The sequence below is a fragment of the Anomalospiza imberbis genome, chromosome 1 (assembly GCF_031753505.1).
Source record: "Anomalospiza imberbis isolate Cuckoo-Finch-1a 21T00152 chromosome 1, ASM3175350v1, whole genome shotgun sequence".
Classification (NCBI taxonomy): Eukaryota; Metazoa; Chordata; class Aves; order Passeriformes; family Viduidae; genus Anomalospiza; species Anomalospiza imberbis.
Window position 1 is genome coordinate 96,242,832 of NC_089681.1, and position 9,278 is coordinate 96,252,109.

General features: G+C 40.8%; 1 long non-coding RNA gene across 2 annotated transcripts; it reads left to right on the plus strand.

Annotated features, from left to right (window-relative positions):
- Window positions 1-411: 411 nt before the first annotated feature.
- LOC137480054 (uncharacterized) lies at window positions 412-6,560 on the plus strand. Of its 2 annotated transcripts, XR_011002687.1 has the most exons (4): window positions 412-2,308; window positions 2,403-2,454; window positions 3,384-3,628; window positions 4,301-6,560. It is a non-coding gene; the product is annotated as an uncharacterized lncRNA (long non-coding RNA). The 2 variants fall into 2 exon arrangements; XR_011002682.1 differs by lacking the exon at window positions 4,301-6,560 and having other exon boundaries at window positions 3,384-4,145.
- Window positions 6,561-9,278: the final 2,718 nt, after the last annotated feature.

Sequence of the window (9,278 nt, forward strand, 5' to 3'; positions counted from 1 at the left end):
AGCAGGGCTGCGGGGGGCGTTGCCGCAGGGCACTTTTGTTTTCCCTGGGGCACTTGATGAACCTCGTTAAATCTTTCCTCTGATTTTTTTTTTTTTTAATTTCTTTTTATACCTTCCTCTCATTTTGACACTGTCTCCTCTGCGGGGACTTCGCTTCCGTACCCGTGCAGATTTAACGGGAGAAGGAACAACAGCCCGTTTCCAAACGGATCCCTCCGGGCTCCTTTAAGGGAGAGGCGGCAAGACCACCCGCCGTGCCCTGAGGGGTCGCCTGTTGCCAGGAAGCAACCCCAGCCCGGGCAGTGCTTAGCCCCAGATACCCCAAACGTGTTGTATGCACTTGATGAAGGTGAAATTGTAATTGCTGCGCGGCTCCCCGGGCAGCCTGGCAGGGCCCTGGTTTCCAACAGGTGGCCAGGCTGGAGGGCACACAGCAGGAGCCCCGCGGCCTCCTCTGGGCCGTGCCAGCACAGCGCTGCAGGCCGGGACGAGCAGGAAAAATCCAGGGCCCCGTGCGCCTGTGGATGGGGCCGGCGCGCAGCGCTGCTGCTGTTTATTGATCTAAATGGGTGCGATCCTAGATTAGGCCCGCAGCTCATTTCAGAAAGCTGACAATCTCCGCTGCCTGCGCGAAACACAAAGGTCTCCGGGTCTCTGCAGGCTCCGGCCGATAACGCCGCCCTGGGATCATCTGCGAGCATCGTGGCCCCTGTGTATTGTCTGGTTCTCTTTCAAGGGCTGCCTTACAGACTCTGGAGCCTTCAAACAAAACCTGTCGTCTCCAGCGCTAAACAGAAAATCCTGTTCAACCTGAAGCATGCAACACCATTTACATACAAGAAAAATTAGTTTTCATTGAGTATGTACTCATCTGCACTAACATTTTGTATACAGAGCATTTGTTTCTGTAAACAGGTTGATTATTTTTCCAACAGACCAGCCTATTGGGGTAATTTGCTCTTTTTGCATACATTTTGTATGCTCTTTTTATTGTGGATTTTTCACTCTGAAAGCATTTAAGTGGAATTCTGCAGCACCTGTGGTTTTTTAGCCTGGAAATCGTATAGGTCTAACATTGTCCCAAACTATATATTCTAAGAAGGAGGCTTACCTGATTTTATATTTTTTCTTTTCAGTTGCTCTTTCACACAGTGACAAGTACCGTGTCTCAATTGTCGTTTGCCTACTTGTGCTCTACAAACACTTGGACAAAAATATCTCACCAGATGTGTCAGGGAGAAGATACTGTAACCCACAAACTCTACTGTAGTACCGTGTTTGTTTTTGGTACTTACATATGCATCTGAATACCACAGGCATGTAAAACACAAGTCCAGAAAATAACTAAATAAGGTTAATAAAAATTACATAGATTGGAGAAGCCAGAGCAAGCAACTAGAAACATTTAAACAGTACACTCAAATTATTTGTATCTGTGTGGAAAAACAGCTTCTATTGTTAAAGAGGTCTTAATTTATATGTATAATTTACTTTTAAAAAGCTAATTCTAAAAAGGAAAAAAATGGTAAATAGGACTGATGGAGAAATTAATAAATCACAGGAGAAAATTATGCTAATAAAATAAACAAAGCTTTAGGAAACTTAAGTCACACCAGCTTTTGGATGCATGAAAGGAAATGACAAGATACTTGGTTTGCAGTATGTATATGAGACTCCTGTACACATAATGTGGTGACTAGTATAATTATAGTAACAGTAGTACTAACAATGTCAATATTAACAGCATTGATAGTAAAAACAGAAAATGGCAAAGCAGAACAAAGTGGAGCAAATTAATGAGCCTCTAGTCTAAGACTCAAACCAGCTGTTTCTCCAAAGGATTGAAATGGTGCATCTTCGTTCTGCATTAGACTGCAGCTGAGGGATCACTGACGTGTGCGCAGTCTGACTCTGAATTCTAGCTAGAAGCAGAGACTTCAGGGCACCTCTGCTCTTTGCTACAGGAAGGCAGAATCCCCAGCATCGCATGCATCTGGCATTTGCAAAAAAAAGCTTTCTTATTACATGAAGTAGAAAGGCAGTGTGCAAGTTGATTTGTGACATTGCTCTTCATATCTCAATGCAAAGAGAAAGCCAAGAAATAACGAAAAAACCCTCAAGTCTCCTGTTACTCATGGAAGTTGACATTGTTACTGGCATGTTTCTTGCATGAAGGGAACAACTTTCTATAGATTAAGGGAGATACAGCATAATGGCAATGGTGTAGCTCAAAACTTTCTCCCACTTACTGATTCACCATCTGATTTCCATTACATACAGAGAACTTCATCCCAGCATCTCTAATATGGTGAGATTTTTTTTTCTTAATCAGATTGGGGTTTTTTTCTTTGTGGCTTTTTTCCCTTAATTTTTTGCACCTTTTTTTTTTTTTTTCCCTTAAGGAAAGGTATTGAAAGTCCACAAGAAAACATCTCCATTCACCTTACACATAGGGTATGTACATATATTAACTGTAAACACAAGTGGACACAGACTATAGAATCACACTTAGGAAGAACTAAAAATTTGCCATTTCACCCAAAATCTGTCATTCATGGCCTCACAGATTTCCACTCAAGTTGAAGGAAGGTGAGCAAAGTTGCCATGACAGACATCCTTCAGGCAGCATCATTTTTTAATTAATTAGGTAGGCTTGTGTTATTTAGAAGGAAAAAAATCTATAAACACATTTTTTTTAAATGTTGAGGGTTTGCAAGTAAAATGTTATTAGGTAAGTACTCAACACAGTGAAAGGATTTATTATTTTTTCAGCAAAATGAAGCTACTGTACTTGTTTTAGAGATTAGTTTTATCACATGAACTCAGGTATGCTGGACTTCAAACAAAGAAAGAGGAAAATCCTTCATAGCCTCCTCAATGACCCTAAACAGCCAGAAAATCAAAAGTCTAGCCCATTTGGTTAGCTGAATTACATTTCTTCTTTCTCTGTTTGATCCTTCTTAATGTATAATTCTCTGCCAAAAAAGTAAGCTATCTGATTACAAATTGTGCAACTTTTATTGCCCAAGGCAGTTGTTAATTTTTGCCATAGGTCAGATACTATAGAGCTTTAAAAAGAACCAAGCTTCTTAATTGCATGGTGCACCACTAGCTGTTGCCACATCTCAGAGGAGTTATTGCACCTTGCAGATAATGCCCTTTTCCCCTGCAAGCCATGAAATAGGTTCTCCCTACATCGATGTATTAATTAGATTTCTAGATTGTTTCAAAAATTATAGCTGAAGCTGCAGTTCAAATATTTCAGAAGTTCTTAGAAAGACTGTCTGTAATGGCTTGTTTTGTCTTGGTTTGTTTTTTAATGGAAAAAGAGGAGGCTCTAACCTTGAACACTGTCTTTATTTTTTCTTTTTTTTTTTCTGAAGGATAAGGTGGAGGAAGAAGCCCAACATGTAGACTTTGCCACATTAAAGGAATATAGAAGTTCATGAGTTTTGAGAGAATTCTAGGTTAACTTTGTCAATTCTGATGTTATAAAAAGTGAATGAATTGGCACAACCTGTAGAAATCTAAGGAAACATTTGAAATTTCTTTAGCTGGCTGTATATCAAGCATACAGTGAAAAAAGGAAATAGAAGGAAAGTAGAAAAGAAGGGCAAAAGGCGAAATGGTTTGGGTCCATTTAAGAAAAAATCAATAATAGCATAAAATTGATTTAGTGCTTGTCATAAAACATAAGTAAGTGCTGGAAAATAGAGAAAATTGAGTCTCAATTTAATCTGCACAAAAGCCACACTGTACTGATGAAGTGATCTGAGGAGAGAGCTACATAAAACCTAAAGACAGATACTTAATTGTCATATTAAAGACTCTCTTTTCTGCCTGCTGGAGTCAAGGGGTAGGATCCATTAATCATGTGGATAAGGGGTATTGAAATCAAATCTCAATTAAAATCTGTTCAATAATGTCTCTAATATGTTTTTCAAGCATTAATTTTTTCCCATTGATTCTACACCCCATAAATCAGATATGTTGCAGTGCATGTAATAGTTTATGGAGGAGAGGATTATGGTTTTATGAAGTTAATGCAGCAGAACCATTTAATTTACGCAGGCTAAAGTTTTATGTCTGTTGATGATTTCTGTTGTTTTCTGTGGGTGAAAATTTGTTGGGATATAAAACTAAAACATTTTTTTTTTGTATTTTCATGTATATATATATATATGTTTGTGTGTGTCTGTGTACAAACATACACAAAATATTTATATATTTATGTATACTTACATGACCCTGTTTGCAAAGATTATTGTTGAAGAAGATACCTTTTTTTTTTTTCTTACAGATTGTGATTTTGAAGAGTGAAGATAGCAATCTCTTAGGAAAAAAAGACAACCAACAACCATTTTTTGTGCTGTTACACTAAACAATGTCTGGTGAAACATAGACAATAGCAGGAATATTGGCACCTCAGCTTCTGGCTTTTAAGTGAATCAAATATGATGTGATCATGAGAAGTTTTGTTCAAGATATAAAATTAGTTTGTGACCTGTTTAAGAAGGAAAAGGTTTTTCTACATTTGAAAAAGCAATAAACTTTGGAGAAATCTAATTTCAGCAACTATGTTCTTCACCTGCATTTCCTGACAGGTACAATTGGCTATATCCTTCTTCATTTCCTGCCATAAGTCCTTGGGTGGGTGTAGGTGTATACTGTTTCAAAGCTGACAAATTCTACCTCAGAGTCAGCTGCACTTTACTGGTTGAGTGAATATTGTTTCCTGACTGAATCTACTCTTACCGAAACAAAAATCAAAACTCACTTGCAGCATTTGGCCACCATTTGTAGATACTTTTTCAGACTGCTAGACATGGAAGCAGTCCAATATATTTTCACCCTAAAGAAATATGAGATGCAAATGCCACACAATCAGTAGCACAATATCCTGTGAATTTAACTGTTTTGGCTCAAGAATATCAGTTCAGAACTGTCAAACTGTTTGATGGAGATCTGGTGCAACGTGTACTTCACAGTAAGACAAAAGTGGCATTAGGTTATGTAACTCCAGCACTTTGAGTTGGGACTTTGGATCACCTACTAAGTCACCACAAAAACAACTATTAGCTATAATGTTATCATATGGCCCAAAGTAGTAATAGAATTGCATTCTAGTAACATTAATGTTTCCTGATATCTCTTCCCATCCTGAACCTCTCCTGCATCAGGAACTGTAATGAGATGCAAAGCCATATAATGCTTGTCTGCTGACTTATATCCATTCTTGATCTCATTCCATTTATAATAGTTATTAACTCGGGGGATGATTCATAGTTAATGTCCCAGGAGCCGTAGCACAGGCAGTGTTGGGAGCTACAGGAAACATATATTTTATAAATATCAAACCAGAATTTATTTTAAAAAAGTTTGTCAGTAATATGTTTACACAAGCAAAGGGAACACACTAATGCTGAAAGACAAAGTAAAAAATAATGAGACAGAAAATTAAATTGTGAATGTGCTACTCCACTCTCCTAATACATTTCTCTTGTAAAATTATATAAAAAAGGCACTCCTAAATTGCACAGTAATTAGACACAATTTTACTGCAGAAGACTGTACATAAAAAGACTTAAGTATTGCTACTGTAGGTTTTTATTAGTATTATTTTTACCAAATCATATTCAGTAAGAAAAGGAGATTGGATACTAGTTGTAGCATAGCTGAAAGTTTTCCAGCATAGCTTCATCAGAAGAGAGTATGAGCAAGATAAATTATTCAGCACACAGTTCTACTAGGGAAAATTCCTTTGGTTGATACAATTTATGTCACCCCTTCCAATTTTCATAATTCCTACAGGTTAGCTATACAGACAAACACATGTTGGTGTATATACATCTATAATTAAAAAAAAATACATTTTACAGAGAATGTACTTTGTACCAGAATGTACTGGTCTGCTTATTACTTGTTGGGTTTCAAATGTACTTTGGGTATGTAGGATGTATAAGGATGCATTTTAACATGGTACAAAATTAACCTATGGAACTCTTTGCTGCAAAATTACAATTAATTGAAAAAAACTAAGAAAAATACTGTAGATTTATCTCAATCATAAAAAGCTTCCACGGTTGCATCAGGTAAGATAAAACATTTTTAAAGGGGATATAAACCCTTGTGCTTCAGGTCACAAACAACAAAGATTTAGAAATAGACCTCCAGCCTATGAGCAGATTATTCTGCTAAGGTGTGCCATACCTTTTCCTGAAAAGTCTGGTGCTGACTGTGCTCAGGATGCTATCTCTTTGGTGCATCACAGTTCAATGGCCTATCTGTATGGATACTTGAAACTTCCAGTTACCCTCAGAGTTCAGGCAGTTTCCCAGGTTTTATGCCTGCCAAAATTTTCTGAGTAATCCTTCTAGACATTAATCCTCTAGAAGATGACTCTTCTAAACTGACACCCTGAATTATCAGCTTTAATTTGTTCTCTGCAGCTAACTGGGAAAGCTATTTCTTGTGACTTCAGCTGGGGCTTATGTGTGGAAGGAAAATGGTACTGCTGGTCTGCAGGCCACAGATCTCCTGAGTGTAAGAAGTCTCTTTGTCAGCTGTTGCATCCTGGGTTTGGGTTCAAATTATGGGTTTTTTCTTTGTTAGTTTTCCAGTTCTCTGTACCCTCGTGCATCCCCCGGGTTTTCCCTACTCCTGTGGTTTCCGTGCCCGTCTCCCCGTTCTCGCTGTCCCACTCACCCCAAAGCCCCATGTCCGCCCCTGCCATGTCCCCATTGGTCGCTGTAGTACACGTCATCACCACGATGTCTGTACCCATTGGGCAGGAGGGCTCCCTGTCCACCCTGTCCCTTCCCTATATCATCCCACTCCTCAGCATGCTCGAGGCCATTTGTGTCTGTGCGAAGCTGGGAGCGTGCTGCAGCTTTTCCACCACAGTTCTCGCAGCCAATAAAGCATCCAGCTGCCACATGGATGGATTTGGCCGAATTTCCTGCCTCTTTGTTTTTTCCCTTGCACCAACAGCGAAGTGTGGCCAACAGCCCGCCCCGGAGCACGGCAGCAAAAGCGCCCGGAAACTGCAGCGAGCCCCGGCCCCGACGAAAAGCTGAGACGCCCAAGCCGGGCGTTCGAGAGCTGACCGAGGCCGAGAAAAGTAACGCGAAGCCGCGGTCAGCTGCCTCAGTGCTGCTTTTAACACTAGCCATGTGTAGAAGTGAGAAGTAAGAAAATATTTCCCCTGTAAGTTAAAGTACAGGAGACACCTCCACCCATTAATGTTCAAAGATGAACTATGCAAATCTGCATTATATTTTAATATAACTTAGTATTGGATCTTAATTCAATTAAAATAGATTCTGTTTCCTCCAGCTAAAAAGCTGTCAGGAATACTACACAGCTGGGAAGATTAGCACAGGCTGGATCACAGCTCAGGGTCCAGGATGTGTTCTCAATTACTCTCTGAATATCCATTCAGATCCATAACTTTGCCCTGGTAATTTCCAGCAATTCTAAAACTCAATCCTTAATTAAGATGTCAAACTTTAGCACTTTTCTCAAAGGATTAGTGACTGTCCCTTGCTAATTTTAGAAATATTGATGTCCCTGGGACATAGTGATGTGAAGCTGTCTCTTGCCAGACAGTAAAAAAAAAATTAGTCATGAATAGTTCATTGTTTATCCCTTCTTTGAAATGGCAGGGACAGTTCAAACCCCAGTACCTAGCTTTTTATGCATAAAAAACACAGTCCTTGCAAACACATAAATTGATTCTATACTAATATGCTAAGGAACACAATGGATATAGACCATTTCTGATTGTTCATTGAAAGTATAATCACAGTTTGGGGAAGTGGACTTGAGATAAATGATTACTAATCTGGTTTTGACAGACACCATGACAATAGGATAGCTTTTTCTATTATCACATTACACAGTTCCAGAGACCACATTACATATTATTAAATAGAAACAATAGTTTCTATGTTGATACACAATATATCAAAAAGGATAATTCCTGTGGTTTGTGTTTCACGATTTCTTGTCATACCTCTGTCCTTTTACATTTCTTGCATTTGACATTTGAAAGAGGAAACAGAAGATTTGCTGAAAGTCCAGCAACATCTTGTGAGGAGTAAGGAATGGTATTGTTCAAGGTGTTCAAGCCAGTAGGATCGGGTACGTGGCTGGGAGAAGGTGGCTGAGGCAGGAATGGCAGTGGACAAAGATGAGGAGAGAGCTACACCAAGCATAAACTCATTGAGGTAGGAATTGAGGGGAAAATAAATAACTAAAGCTTAGGTCATATCAGTCTTACTTCTATGTCCCAGCAGTAGCCTCAGGACTTCTCAGCTGTGGGGGTTCATGTGGTTATTCCATTATCTCACCTCCATGTCTGGGCAGATCATGGAACAGATCTTCCTAGAAGCTAAGTCACATGTAGGACAGGGAGAAGGGAGGTCATTTAGGACAACCAGCACAGCTTCAGTAGGGGAAAATCCTGCCTAATCAACTTGGTCACCTTCTGTGACAGAGTCACTACATCAGTGGACGAGGGAAGAGGTCATTTATCTGTACTTCTGTACAGCCTCTGACATGGTCGCCCACAATATCCTGTTCTCTAAATTAGAGATATATGCATTTGATTGCTGGACTGTTCAGAGGATAAGGAGTTAGTTAGACAGTTGCAACCAGAGGGTAGTGGTCAACAGCTCGGGGCCATGATCTCAGGCCTGGAGATCGGTGTTGCATCCTAGGTTTGGGTTCAAATTATGGGTTTTTTCTTTGTTAGTTTTCCAGTTCTCTGTACCCTCGTGCATCCCCCGGGTTTTCCCTACTCCTGTGGTTTCCGTGCCCATCTCCCCGTTCTCGCAGTCCCACTCACCCCAAAGCCCCGTGTCCGCCCCTGCCGTGTTCCCATTGGTCGCTGTAGTACACGTCATCACCACGATGTCTGTACCCATTGGGCGGGAGGGCTCCCCATCCGCCCTGTCCCTCCCCTATATCATCCCACTCCTCGGCATGCTCGAGGCCATTTGCGTCCGTGCAAAGCTGGGACCGGCTGCAGCTTTTCCACCGCAGCTCTCGCAGCCAGTAAAGCATCCAGCCGCCACATGGACGGATTTGGCCGAATTTCCTGCCTCTTTGTTTTTTCCCTCGTGCCGACGGCAAAGCGTGGCCAACAGCCCACCCTGGAGCGCGGCAGCAAAAACGCCCGGAAACTGCGGCGAGCCCCGGCCCCGATGAAAAGCTGAGACGCCCAAGCCGGGCGTTCGGGAGCTGACCGGGGCCGAGAAAAGTAACGCGAAGCCGCG